We start from the raw sequence: 15,182 nt of genomic DNA, 5'->3' as shown, positions 1-15,182 counted from the left end.
GGAATAAATGTGTTCAGCCTCACTTACTTTTTTCTGTTTTACTCAAATCCAAACACACGTATAAACAGTAGCTATGTCCCAATTCAGGTGCTGCAGTCTACCTTAGCCACAGCCTTCGAATCCCACAAAGGCTGAACCGATCAGTCTCCGAAATGAGGCGGTCTGGTCTGCAGAGCATTTCCTGTTTGCGTCAAAGCGCCGCTCCTGTCGCCTAGCAACCTTGACAGCTGTGGCTGATAAGTGATCAAAACGTTAACTACAGCACCGAAATAGAGCCAGAAGTTGTTCTTTGTATTTTACCATTTGGTCAAGTGTCTCAAAGAGAGAGGGAAAGAAAAAAACAAACTCATGTAGCCTACATGTGAACATCTCTTGTCTCTGAGACCCAGAGCTCCAGTCAGCTCACAGCGGGGCTGTTTGAGCATGGCCGGCTGATTGAATGCCGAAATGAATGTTGGGAATTATGGAGCTGCGAAGGATACAACAGTTGGGTCCTCCGAATTCCGTAAAAGGAGGCCGCATTTGTGGACCGCATTTGAAGGAGCCTTCTAAATGAAATGAAATGGGACCTCCTTCGTCGCACCAGTGTGACTCAATCGGTCTATGAATGCAGCCTCCGAAGGCTGCAGCCCCTGAATTAGGACATAGCTAGTGTATACACATGGACCGTATCTAACTGAATAAAGAGAGTGCCAAACACGTAGATGGATTAAGGCCAAGTGTTTTCAATTTGCACAGAGGTGATTTTCCATCCTCTCTGATGATAAAGCAATACTGCTGAAAGAGCACAAAACAAATCAGGACAAAAAAGGCACTTGGCAGGCAAGGTTCAGGTGTGTGTGTGTGTGTGTGTGTGTGTGTGTGTGTGTGTGTGTGTGCGCGCGTGCGTGCGTGCGTGCGTGCGTGCGTGGCTCAGATTTGCAGACTTGCAAACAAACTGTAGTTGGATTCAACCAAACTAAAGGAGGCAGGTGTGAAAGCGCCCTTAGTTGCTGACAATGTATAAATTCAGTCCTTGTGTGATTTGAAAATCTCCACGTCATCGATTAGCGATGTTCCGCGCCGTCTCGAGTCTTTGGAGCACGTGTCAAGAAATCCAGGATGTTTTCTGTGAAGCTCGTATCGAGGTTATAGACCAATGACGTCATTGATGGCGCCCGAAACCTTGCTGCCCGTCCATACCAAGTGAATGGTTTATGAAATGGTTCGGATCTTGAAATTTTTCCCCTCAGAATTTGTCATTCATCATTCATCAGAATTTGTGGTTGGTATTATTGAGACATTATTAACATTTGTGATTGTTTGGATGGAACCAGCAAGGAAGGGAAGGACTTCCCCTGAATGGGAACTTTTTTCCCCAATAATGTATGTACATAGTAACATTATTACAGATGCATTACGTTTGTTTCCAAAAAAACTGACTTTATCTTTTCTTAAACAAGCACATTAACTGCCCTCTGCCCTGTTCAACCACTGCTACTTTCCAGTTTTAGAACACTAATATTGCCCCACCTGCCATTTATTATATTACGATACAATAATGACCAAAGGATTGATTTACACGCATTTTAATGCATACTCCCAAGACAATTACACAGTTACGTTGTACATCATAAAATACTTTACTTTTTAAAATACCAGAAAATAGACACTATGTTGATTTAAATGGAACACATGGAAATTGATTATTTGTTTTTCCTTGTTGACAGTCAATCCTTTAATGGCGCAAAATACAGTGTATTACAGATGACATCATCCGTAATCGACCTGTTCTACACTCTTAGACCAACAGGTGGTTTTGTGTGCACATGAAGCCTCGAGACATGAATCGTTTTGTGTACCAATTAACTGGAAAGCTTCAATGCTTCATGAAGGTTGGTCTCACCATTAGTAGTGCGTGTAGTGTACTAGTGAGGATACTGACATGGAATTAAAATCTTATGTATTCTTCTTAAAAATAATTACTAATAAATTAATTCAAAGCTCACACACAGACCTGACAATAATACAATATACTTAAATCAAAAAAATGAAGGTTTGATGTTGCAGCAGTTTTAAACAACAAAATCAATGCAACCATGGATTAATACCACTTAGGGATTCAAAACAAACGGACTCTTTCAGCTAATGAAAAGAACTGAATAATCATCTTTGATCATATTTGATGCTGAGTTGTTCACTCCTCTATTACTCAGTCAAAAAGCATTTCCAAACACAGCCAGCATGTTAAGCCACTAAAAAAGGGTCAGGGCAAAATTCAGTTTGATTCACTTTACTTCCAGTTCATAGAAAAAGAAAAAAAGAGTATAAAATACAATCTAAAATAGCAATTTTTGAGCTATCGTAGTGGCTCTGCCATTATAGGTTTGAAATTGACCTGGATTCTTTTGTTGCTTTGATACATTTCCTCTTGTCCTTCTTTTCCGCCTGTTTTCACTGTGAGCGGTCTAATAAAGCAGAAATACCATTAAAGTAATCTTCAAAAGAGCATTTCTCCATAAATGGCATTGAGTGTCTGCGAAATGACGCTTCCCCAGGTCATTTCTGGTGAGGACTGAGGTATCCACATACTCTTTTTAATGAAGACATTTACCAGAGTTGCATTTCTGAGCTCCCACCAAAAGAAGTAGTTGGTAATCCAATCTAAAACTACAGGATAAAATTAAAAGTACCATGCTCTTGAACAACTAGGAAACAATAAATGCAAAAGGTAATATATTTCCCCATCCTCTCCCATATATGACTGGGTTCAAAATGTATATTTGTATCCATCAGTCGTCTGGAAAGCCATTTACGCTTTGTGCTACTCTCGTTTCAACACTTTGACACAATAATTTTTGAAAAATGATGCTTCTAATCATCCAGCAAATACAAAGTAAAATGATCAATTATTTGGAGTCGTGTACCTGTTGCCTTGCATGGTAGCTGGGTGGACTCTTGCAATATCACAAGATCACACAGAAATACATAATTAGTTTTTACAGTAAATGAGTAGAACCAGGTAGAATTGGTAAAACCAGGCCAAATAGCTGCTGATAAGCACAACTTAGACTGAAAAGTAGCAGAGGAGAATTTATTCTCCCTTGAGGGGAACTTTTCTCAACTCTGTGCTGCTGCTGTACAGATTTTTCTAAAATCGGGTGTTTCATTGTGAAATGATACAAAAATAATGTAACTAACGCGTACAGTAAACAAGCAGGCATCATGCAGGGTTTCAACGTATTTTCTTTTGGCATGCTTTGATTCCCAGTACATACTGTACAGAAGAAGAGACTAGCACATAGAAGAGAACATGTACAAATACAAGTATGTAAATTATGCATTTGTCATGAGTGTTTAATAGTAAACAGGCAGGAATATAAAACAAAGCACATAATAACATCCATGCTACATACAGTAAGCTGTTATACTGTAGCTAAATATAAACATGGCAGTAACCTGGCAGCTTGGTAAAGAATAAAAAGAACAACACTGCTAAGGACTGCCATTAGCAACTAGCTGACATCAGCTGAAAACTATGTAACACCACGCAACAGGCATCTGCTTGACCTTGTGGAATCAACAACTCATAAACTAATATTCACACTATAAAAACATCCTCACAGTACCTCTATCTAATTTCAGTAGTACATCCAAGCCGCAGGTACACGAACAGTAGAAACTCTGTCCATGTATCTGCTGTGTGAAATGGAAATAGGCTACATAATAGAGGCTGCACAGCTGGAAAGCACTTTAAAGGCAAAGCAAGCCATTTATTTCTACTTATTATAGATGGGCGACTGTGCCCACACTAGTAGAAAAACCCTGCTGTGCTGGGAGAAAAGAGAAGGCAGTGCGTTGTTTCCGGATTTAATAAACATGAGATTCAAATAAAAATTGCACGGACTGCAGACCACACAGTCAACTGAGAAGTGTGATTGCTACCCAGAGGCCCATTGATCAAAGTCTGGCTTGTTGACAGGCACCTGGGCTTCCTCATTTTCCCAAGTCGCCAGGGAACACTGAGGGGTAAATAACAACTGCTGCTCTTCACATAAAAAGCATGCCTGTTCGCCCACTCTCTGCTTTTAATTTTTTTTTCTTCTCACTTTTGCGGTTTAATGATTCTTATTCTAGTTTTGTTTTACTCTTCAATTCTAAGCAAGAAGTAAGCCTTTATTTAACCCAGCGAGGCAGATCTTTTGTAGTGGGATTTTGTTTACCAATGTGTCATTGTTTTTTTTGAAAGATTATATTTTTGGGCTTTTCTGCCTTTAATTTGACAGGAGAAAGGTGAGAAAGGGGAGAGAGAGGGGGAAGACATGCAGGAAATCGCCACAGGTCGGACTCGAACCCTGGACCTCTGCGTCGAGGCATAAACCTCTAATTATATGTGCGTCTGCTCCACCCACTGAGCCAACCCGGCCACTGTTTCATTCTTTTTAAACTTAACAAATAAAGAAACAAAAACTGAAAGAGCCCTACTAAAAAAGGAGAAGAAGGAAAAAGACAAATTGCTGCCCCCATCAGAAAATGTACGTTCAAAAGTTGTTTTTAACCTGGGTTACAACTTCACACTGTTCACACTGTATGCTTGATGGTCATCAGCTAACACTCACTGCATTGCTAGGTCATTAAACAGTATTTTTTTTTAGCTCTAAAGCCCCTTTCCCACTAAACAAAAAAACAACTAACATCCAGCTTTTTTTTTTCAGGTTAAAGGTTACAATCGGTATTCATTCACGGGACAAATGGCTCTGCAGTACTCATGGGTATTTATGGGCTCCAGCTCCAATCGGCAGTGATATGATCCTGACACACCAAGATATAAACAGAAAGGCATACTCATCTACTGGCAAAAAGGAAAAGGAGTCTATCACCTTTTTAGCAGGTTTTCCCGCATTTTAAAAACCTTGCATATACGCACTCATTTTGGTTTAATACCTAGGTTTAAAAGTAAGCACCACGCATTAGGTGTTTAAAGACACAGTGCGAATGATGAGAGCCTCATTAGTCAGTCTCACCTACTATCGACTTTCTCTACAACTAGGCATTCAGTGCTTACCTTGCACGGCAGCTGGATCCTCGCGATATCACACACGGAAATCCATCTTGTTAAGCTTATTAAGCTTAGCTATCGTCATGGGCGGCGCTAAGTGCCGGACAGAGCCACTGCAGGTGCCGCTGCAAAATAGCCTCGGTAAGAAACTTGTTTTGCCGGAATGTGTATGTTCAAAGGTTGTTTTAGTCGTGCAACAGAAAACTCCGATTGGACAGATAGTCTAGCTAGCTGTCTGGATTTACCCTGCAGAGATCTGAGGAGCAGTTAACCATAGTCCTCAGAAATCTACTGGAGTTTAGAATGCCAACATTTGGAATTTCCGTGGGCAACGGAGCAATCCCGGAAGTGGAAGGTCGTGGATATAGACTAGGTAAAGTAAGTCATGTTTGTGTCTGAACAGCAGCGGACGTGGGCGTGGTTTAGGTGTGTGACAGCCGTGACTGTTGGTTTAAAACAACAATGGGGGATGTGATGTATTTTTTGAAAGTGAAGGACACAAGGAATATGAAAGCTTTAATTGATACGTTGATAAGAAATACGGAATCTGCGAGATTTTTATGAAACGTTTTGTTTCTTTTATATTCTCTCAACTGCGCGCACACACACACACACACACACACACACACACACACACACACACACACTCACACCTGCTCTGAGTGATATGAATACACCCTCAGATGTTCTGTCACATTAGGAGTCAGGCTAAGGGAGCGAGCATGAATACAGCCCATCTGTTTCTCTGTGATGTGGCTCCTGCAGGGCTCTCTTCACATTATCAATGGCCCCACTGAGCCAAATGCTAGTAATTGTATCATATCTGTTGGCACAGACTACAAAGCCACAGCAACCGCTCTGTCATACAAATGGAACAGAGACAAAATGAAAAAGCTCTGTGGATTTTGACAAGGTGCATTTAATAAATGCAAACTGCACATTTTCTGTGGATTGACTGTCGGTAGCTGTGCTCTGAAGGTTATGTTTGCCACGTCTCACGTGGCAATAACCAATACCCAATACCACGGATGGAACAAATGCTTCCTTCCTTCCATATCTCTCCTCTGTGGACGTTTCTACTATTTTTGGACAGTGCTCTGTGGTAACACGTTTCTTTATGTTCAACTTGGAGGAAACATTTACGGTACTTAAAATATGCACATGAGTATATCTTTGGAAACAAAACACAAATATGCCTACTTCGAAACCAGTCAGAAGAGCACGGACAGAAAACACAAACACAAATAACCACAACTGTTACAGGAAGTAGTGCACCCATGCGGGACTCCAAATTGATTTTCATGGCCTAAATAAACCTCAACACATGTTTTCCAGACAGCTGGCATTTCTTCCTGAATGAGATTAAACTGACTGGTCATGATTAACCCACATTGGTGTTACAAATCGCTATCCCTTCACTGTGTTGTTTTTACAGTCTATGTTGTGATTCGCTCTTTCGGACGGAAGCCTTGAAATATTTTTTGTACAATAGTTTGTCAGAACTGAGCTTTCAGCAGCCCTGAGCTCACAGTTCAGCAGATCGTAACGGGTCTTTGTCCTGCAGACTCGCCTTTTGTTTAAACTACTATATAGAACCGAAAAAACTGATTTTACTGGAACAAATAGGCGATTTGGCAGGTAAACAGGTAAGAGACAGTTTGGTTCAGTAAAACATCTAGAGCCTCAGGCTCCGCCAGCAAGCAGCTCACAGATCTTGTGTAATTTATTCTGCGTACAATAGATTTTAAAAACAGTAGATCTAACATAAACATTCATTTTCTTATCCCCAAGTTATCAGTTCTACTGTTGCTGTGTCCTCGTTGTTCTGTTTGCATACATGTTTTTGTAGATCTACTTCTCCACCGAATAAACCAAAACTATCTTTGGTGAAATATGTTCCGTCAGCTGTTATTATTCTTAATATTCTTGGAAGTTTTGTTGTTTTATAAAGGTGTACAGTTCCAGTAGCCAGTAATAGAAAAACAACCCACAGAAATTTAAGATTATGTTCTGACTGTCTTTGCCACAGCTTTAAGTAATCCAAAAAAGTAGGCGATCAGCATACACGTCTGTGATTTTATTAGATGAGGTCTACACTACTAAAATGGTAGTTCAGAAGTTGGTAGAGGGTCCTGTAAGGTTTTAGCAATGCTTATAACATCAAAATGAGCTCAAATCCAGACTTTCTTCACAGTCATTTGACCTTTGATATGAACTTGAGTTGTCAGGCCAGTGCTGCCTCACTCACAGATCAATTTAATGTGAAGCCACTGTTTCTTTAACTGTCTCCTCCTTTGTGGGGAGGAAATATTTTTTTCTCATAAGCAGTTTTTTTTAAACACCGGTAAACCTGCTAAAAAATAGCTGCTCTATACACTTAAACTCTCCTCTGCTCAGACCGATCGCTCGGCATTCATGTCACTCTCTCATTCCCTCCACCACACACTTTAAAAATGAGTGCACCTACTCGGGTGTCCTGTTTCCACCACTGCCACTATCTGAGCCGGAGCTGATAATTACCTGCGCCCAGTGCCTGAATCGGACCAAAAAAGGTGCTCTAATTCAGCAGTTGCTTGACATGATCATTGCATGTGTTTTGGATATATTTATATTTATACGCGTCTTGGTAATATATCACTTGAAATGTGTTTTTGTATGCATTTCATTACATACATTCAGGGCATGATATTAACTTTTTTGCTCACCAGCCACTGAAGTTTTTCAAAGTTAGTGAAGCAGCATTTTCACTAGCCATTATTTTGTGGGAAATTACATTATTATTATTATTAGGGCCCGAGCACGAAAGTGCAAGGCCCAACGGTGCCTTGCACTGAAAGTGCGAAGGAACCTATTGTTTTTCATAAGATTATTATTATTATTATTTTTACCATTTCCTCGTCGCATTTTTGAGAGGGTTAGCATGCACGAAAACTCACAAAAATGTGCACACGTCACAACTGGTGAAAATTGCAAAGTTCTGTAGTGATTGGGCTCGGGCGTTGCCAGGGGGCTCCATAGCACCCCCCTAACGTGCGCCTTAAATTGGACAAAAGTAATAAGTTAATATACCAACTTTTGAGGGAACATAGGTCTCATCTTCAAGTCCATGGTGCTATTTTTAGAAAAAATTACAAAATTCTATAATTTCCGAAATATTGGTTTTCGTGTAAAAATCTTCATTTTACGAACACTTGTTTGAGGACTTTAGGATGCACAAAAACTCTCAAGATTTTGCAGCCATGTGCACAATAGTAAACTCTTTCATCTGAATTCACATTTAGTCTTGGGAGTGGTATGGTTGCTCTATAGCGCCCCCTAATTGGTTTTAGCACTTGGGCACATTTTTGACGGCCTCAGTATATACGAAAACTCACAAAAATTGGCGCCCACATAAACACCTGGGAGCTTTGCGAGACTGTACAGCGATTCGGCCCAAACTTGTAAGTGGGCTCCATAGCGCCCCCTAATGCCTGGAAGGCCTTAACTTGGACATAGTTGCTCCGATCTTCACCAGATTTAATACCCATATTGCTCTAATCATTGCGGATATCTTTCCCATTTACCTTCTTTAGCTCCGCCCAACCGGAAGGCGGACATTTTTAATTAATTATGCATTTTTCATGTGTTTTACATTCTTTCGAACTCGTCCTAGGCCGTGATTTCAATCTTCTTGAATCTTTGCAGGTAGTATCTGTTGACCATCATGACGAAAGTTATCCAGAGAATTTTGATAGTTGAAAAAATGCGCAAGTTACAGCAACTTCCTGTCTAAACAGGAAGTTGCATTATCTTGGCAACAATTATTCCAATTGCCCGAAACTTGAGAAGGTTGTTCGTCATGGCCGGTTTAGCATCTATGCCAAACCTGGCGTCAATCGGCCATTAGATGGCGCTGTTTTAATTGTTTTTAATTAATCAGCAAAATATTATATATATATATCTATATATATATAGATATATATATATATAGATATATATATATAGATATATATATATAGATATATATATAGATATATGGGAAACCTACTCTGTCTAACTACTCCTGGGGCGTGAGTCCGATCGGCACGAAAACTGGCATATAGATTCGGAGGACCCTCGTGACAAAAAGGTATCAAAAGAATTTTAATAGCTAAAACAATGCGCAAGTTACAGAGGATCAACTTCCTGTAGGGGGCTGTCGAAACAGGAAGTTGCGTATCTTACCAAGATTTATTCCGATTGACACCAAACATGACACAGTTGTTCCGCATAGGGGCTTGAGCTTCCATGCCAAATTTAGAGTGAATCGGCCATTAGATGGCGCTTTTCGATTTTTTTTATTAGTTAGCCACATCGCGATATATGGGAAACATACTTTGTCTAACTCCTCCTGGGCCGTGAGTCCAATATGCATGAAAACTTGGATATAGACTCGGTGGAGCCTCCTGACTAAAATTTATCAAAAGAATTCTGATAGCTAAAACAATGCGCAAGTTATGGAGGAACAACTTCCTGTAGGAGGCTGTTAAAACATGAATGGTTGTATCTTGGCAAAAGTTATTCCGATTTACATGAAACTTAGAATGTGTGGTCTACATGTGATGTGGCGTCTGCCAGTACCCCCGACTGCAAGAAGGCGAGGGCCCGTTCTGCTTGCAGCTTTAATTATTATTATTATTATTATTATTATTATTATTATTATTATTATTATAGTTTTATTTGATTACAGTTGACTGTGGTGTGCAAAAATTTACTTGAAGAACTAGAATTACAACCTTTTAAAATGTAAATGACCACCCAAATCATGATGCTGTAGGCTCTAACAGTGAGGACATATTCAGCTGTGATAAGATTGAGTGTAAAGCTCCTTGTGTATGAAAACATTCAACCGATTAAGACAGACATTAAAAGAGTATAGCTTCTTAATTAATGCATAAGTGGTGCAGGGGTGTAGAAGATTAATGGAAAGTGGTTTGGAGCGCAAACCGTTGCCTTGGCTGCACTCGCCATATAACGCCACGGCTTTCTGGTCTGGAGTTCGGAATTAGGTGACTGTTGGGGCAGACGGATCATGGCGTAGGCTGCGCACTGGATCACAGGTGTCCTCCTGTATCGGGCCTTGGCACAGTGGCCCAGCGATCAGGGTTGCAAAAATGTTTATTAAATACAATTATCCATGTTACCAAGGACATTTTCAGCTCTGTTTTCTCAGCCTTAAGCTGCTATGTGAGAGACGCAGTAATGCAGGTGTTTAGGGGTGAGTACCTACTCACCGCAGGACGTGGCGGTACTCAGTAAGAAGTAACTGTACTCATGCGGACACAAATCAGAAGTCCCGGTACTCATTACCGGTAAATTCCGGCCCATTTCCGGCACTGCCTGTGCCTACTGCAGAGTCATTTGTCCTGGGAGTGAATGCCAATTGTAAATTTTCCACAGCAGGCAAAAGCCAGATGTTTGTGGGTGTACTGTAAGTGGTTTTTTGGCCAGTGGTAAAAGGGAATCTGACTTTGTACTCATTTCAAGAAAACTTTTGGGAGACAGGTCTCCATAAACAATCCAAAGAGAAAGAATAGTATAGTATATGAACTACAGGCTGTATATCTGGGTGTCTGCTAGTCTTTAAAAAATATCTTAATTTATCTAATTTCAAAGCCTATATACAATTTAGTATTGTTTGCATAATGTTGTCTGATATGCAGACAAAAATGTAGGGGTGTAAATGCACTGACCTTCCTGTGAGGCATTCACAATCATGCGCTCAAAATCACGCACTATATATCTTCAGATATGCCAATATTGACAGTTATTTTTTGTTTTTAGATTTCTTTTAATCATGATGTTGGTCTTACTTTAAGAAAAGTTATCTATTGCTGAAATGATTAATTGGCTAATAAATTGGCTGCTCCGCAGAAAGTAATTTGTCAATTATTTTGATAATCCGAAATTTAATGAGACATTTTTGGTTGAGGCTTGCATAAAAAAATTAATTGCAGACACTTAATTTGATGAATAATAATGAATAATAAAAACCCTTTAATAAAAATGCTAATACACTATAACAAGACTATGGTTACTTTCACACCGCAAGTCTTTAACATCCAAGGAAAATTGGTTTCCTCAAACCTCCTATATTTACCTTTTACAATATAAGTTATCTTTTCCATAGACAAACTTATTGCCATTTCTTTCAGCTAGTTACCTACTTACCTACTTGGCGCCTTTATGTTCTTCCATTGTAAAGCAATAAGACGTTTTGCTTGTAATAGACACATGTCTGTGAATGCATATTCCTTACTTTTCAGTGGCATGTTTAGAGGGTATAAATGTAATATAAATAATTTTGCAGAAATTGGTATACTGATATTTAGGATTTTATCTATCATGCATTTCACATCCTTCCTAAATTTCATCATATGTTCACATTCCCAAATGCAATGGTATAGAGTGCCTTTAAATGTAATACATTTAACACATGTCGGGGATATTTTCATTATATTTGTGTAACGTGGTGGGAGTTATGTAAGTTCGCATCAGCCATTTATATTACAGTAGTTTCAGTCTGACATTTACTCTCTGGATTTGAGCTTCCTTGCACGTCTTCATCATTCACATGGATGTCATATGTGTATGTTCATACCATACATTTATCACATTTACTACACTTCACTCGGCTTTGCGTCGTGCCTAACAAGCTACTATTTTGACCCTTTGCAGCACCATTACTTATTATCAAGCTGCCACTTCCTCATAACACATCCTCCTGCTGCAGTCGTGCAGGGGGATGTATGTCTAGGCTGTGCACAAATCGTTTACCTTTCTGCACTTTCCAAATTCTATGTCGCTATAGTTCTGTTGGTGATGCAGCTTTGGGAATTCAATAAAGCAACCATTAGACTTAAAAAAAAAAAAAAAAAAAAAAAAAATTATCATCCTCCTGCTGCAGGCTGCAGGCATGATGGAGAAAGACAGCAGCAATGAAATCCTGAATGGAGCTTTTTATTTTCTCGTAGACAAGTCGAAAGCCATATGCGCATTGTATAAAGCCGAATTAAAATATCACCGAAGCACGTCAAGCTTGAGCTACCACCTACGGAGCTAAGCATAGTAGTACAGTTAACGTGATGCTACCCGCTAGCATAGCATGCTACTTGCCGACCTGTGGATGAAACCAAAACCCCAAAAATTACTACAGCTCTTGCGAAACGGGTGGCAACTAACTGCAGACCTGTCAGCATCGTAGAGGACTCGCGTGTTAAAGACGTACTACGGTTGGCATGTTCTGCCGTCGAGGTGGACAGTAGTTTTCACGGACACACAGCCTGTAGGACACGGAGAAAGCAGCCACAGTGGAACAGCTGCAAGGTGCTGCAAACGCTGTCTCATTAACCGGTGATCACTGGACGTCAGTGAGTAATCAACATTATTTAGGAGTTACTAAACACTATATTGACTCTAGTAAGGATAGGGATTTTTAGTTTTTTAGTTAGGTACTTGGAAGAATTGTGCAATAATGACAGATACCACACTGGTAAAAATTGCTTTCGATTGTTAATATGTACTTAAAAACTGTTCTGAAATGCAAAATAATAGAATTTTAATCGTGATAAAAGATGCGATTAATCGCGATTAACTATAGAAATTCAGCGATTAATCGCGATTTAAAAAAAAAAAAATCGTTTGACAGCCCTAGTTTTAAGTTGTGCAGCCCAATAGTACCACTGCAAGTTAGGACACTTAAGCCCCCCTCTATCATATGGTAAATATAGAAGTGAAAGGCGGAGTCTAGGATGTCTGTTGTTCCATATGAAATTAGTAAATTGTTTATTCAAAGGGGCCTCCTAAACATGAATCTTTTCAAAACAGATTCAGGCCACTTCCATATGTGGTCCTGAATCAGACCCAGATCTGATTTTTTTCAATGCGGCCGCAGTGTGAACAACCAAGGCGGATTTGATGTGACTTTTACCTCAATAACCCTCGCTGCGCCCTCTCTCCCCGCGGGGAGGGGCGGGCCCCCTGCTCCCGGTGCGACTGTCAACCGGGGCGGACTGTACTCAGTGTGCCCCAACCGTGTCGCGTCGCTAGGGCGGGGATCGGCTCACGTAAAAAGGCAATGTCGGCAACCCACCCGACCTGTCTTGAAACACGGACCAAGGAGTCTAACGTGCGCGCGAGTCAGTGGGTCGCCCCGTGGCACAATGAAAGTGAGGGCTGGCGTGCACCGGCTGAGGTGGGATCCCGGTCCCTCAGGGTCGGGTGTACCACCGGCCCGTCTTGCCCATGGAGGTGGAGCATGAGTGCGTGCAAGAGTGAAGCCAGAGGAAACTCTGGTGGAGGCCCGTAGCGGTCCTGACGGTTCTGAAATGCAAAATAATAGAATTTTGATCATGTGATAAAACATGCGATTAATCACGATTAAAAAAAAATTATCGTTTGACAGCCCTAGTTGAAAACAAATCCATCATATGAGCCAGAGTCTGTTGAGCATTGTTTTTTAAAGCATAACAGATACTCACAGATGTTTCAATAACACCCACTCTTAAACACTGGTAGACAGTTGTAGAAAAGTTTAAAGCAACTGCCAGGTATTAAATTACTGATCAGCAGCAGGATGTGTTACGAGGAAGTATGGCAGCTTGATGATAAGTAAAGGTGCGGCAAAGGGTCAAAATAGTAGCCTATTAGGCACAACGTTTATTAATAAATTAATAAATGGCGGCATGCGATTAATGTGATTTAAAAAAAATTAACGTATTATGCTCTGCCCTTAATCGCATCGCAATTGCCGCGTTAATGCTGACAGCCCTATTTTCAACATCTTCCTGCCAGCATGTATTCTTTGTTAAAACGTGAATACCTCCAGCAGAAAGAGTTCCTGCTGGCCTGATACACATGGTCTGACTCTTCACACTGATCTGAGCTTTATGCCACTGTGATGCAGTTTAACTCATAAGCTTGAGGTGGAGGGATAATTTGTTGTAGTCTGGATGTTTGTTGGATCATTAGTATGCTCAGGCAGGATCAGTCAGTCAGGCTCAGATTTCAGTCAGCGTGTCCCGCTGCACTGCGCTTCACTGCTGTCAGAGTTGCATCATTAAGATGTTCTTGCTCCAGTTTTAAAAAAGTTTTCTAAATACATTTATCAATATCTTATTTCCCTGTGTGTACAAATATAAAGGTGAAACCACACTGAGACTATAATACAGCCAAGTAACAGTAATACTGGTAGTTAGGGCTGGGCAATATGGAGAAAATCAAATATCACAATATTTTTGACCAAATACCTCTATATTGATACCGCAACGATATTATAGTGTTGACTATTGGTGCTTTCACAAAATATTTACACAATGAGATTTTTGATAAATAATCATCAGTAATGTGAATAGAATGACTAAGTGGGGAAAGGCAAATAATAGAACAGTTACAACGGTCTGGTATGTTCAGAAAATGACATAACTTTACTATAATGCAGCCTTTAAAACCAGCCTTATGCCATATTACGATATCCAAAATCTAAGACGATATCTAGTCTCATATCGCGATATTGATATAATATCTACTACTACTGGTGGTTTAGGAAATATTACTCCATAATGTTCTTCATAGATAATAAACATTTCATATTATGATAAAGAATTGTTAAGCAGGTTGAGGTGCTTTATGAATACTGTGAAAATATCAAAATGCTCAATACACAGAAATGTACACAGCTCGTATTCAGAAACTGTGCCTTTAAACGAGCCGTCAAGACTTCTGTACAGTTGTGATGTCACAACTATACTGTATATAGGTAGAAAGCGCTGCTACAGTCCCGTTACAGTCATTCCCCGGTTGCAGTGACGGTGCAGAAATGCTGTTGAATCAGAAAAGAGACTCAACAATGAGGTTTTGCAGACTGGGTTTTAATCTCGAGACCAACCAAGAATAACTTTTTCATCACAGTTTTATAGTGTCTCACAAACATCTTGAAAATATGCATTTACGTCATATTTCCCTCCGTCTCAAATAAGCATGGGCCGGTATGAGATTGTGACGGTATGATAACCTTCAGCAAAAATACCACGGTTTCACGGTATTGCAATTATAGCTCTAAAATGTATTATTTTGAAATGTTCGGGTAAAAAAGAACAACTTCTTTTCCTCCCTTGAACATACTGTA

The 15,182-nt window shown here is 40.0% G+C and overlaps 1 protein-coding gene and 1 long non-coding RNA gene across 5 annotated transcripts in view; both read left to right on the top strand.

Moving 5' to 3' along the window:
• Nucleotides 1–15,148, top strand: part of LOC118493061 — a 16,912-nt gene extending 1,764 nt beyond the window's left edge. Inside the window, exons 2-4 of the long non-coding RNA XR_004895006.1 lie at nt 828–837; nt 7,165–7,167; nt 15,034–15,148. This is a non-coding gene — a long non-coding RNA (uncharacterized LOC118493061). The remainder of the gene's footprint in view (nt 1–827; nt 838–7,164; nt 7,168–15,033) is intronic.
• The window catches only part of whrna (whirlin a), a 217,923-nt gene that overhangs the window by 128,520 nt on the left and 74,221 nt on the right, over nt 1–15,182 (top strand). The window lies entirely within an intron of this gene.

Source organism: Sander lucioperca, chromosome 14 (genome assembly GCF_008315115.2).
Source record: "Sander lucioperca isolate FBNREF2018 chromosome 14, SLUC_FBN_1.2, whole genome shotgun sequence".
Classification (NCBI taxonomy): domain Eukaryota; kingdom Metazoa; phylum Chordata; class Actinopteri; order Perciformes; family Percidae; genus Sander; species Sander lucioperca.
The sequence above is the reverse complement of the archived record's forward strand: the minus strand, read 5'-3'. Positions and strand labels throughout refer to the sequence as shown.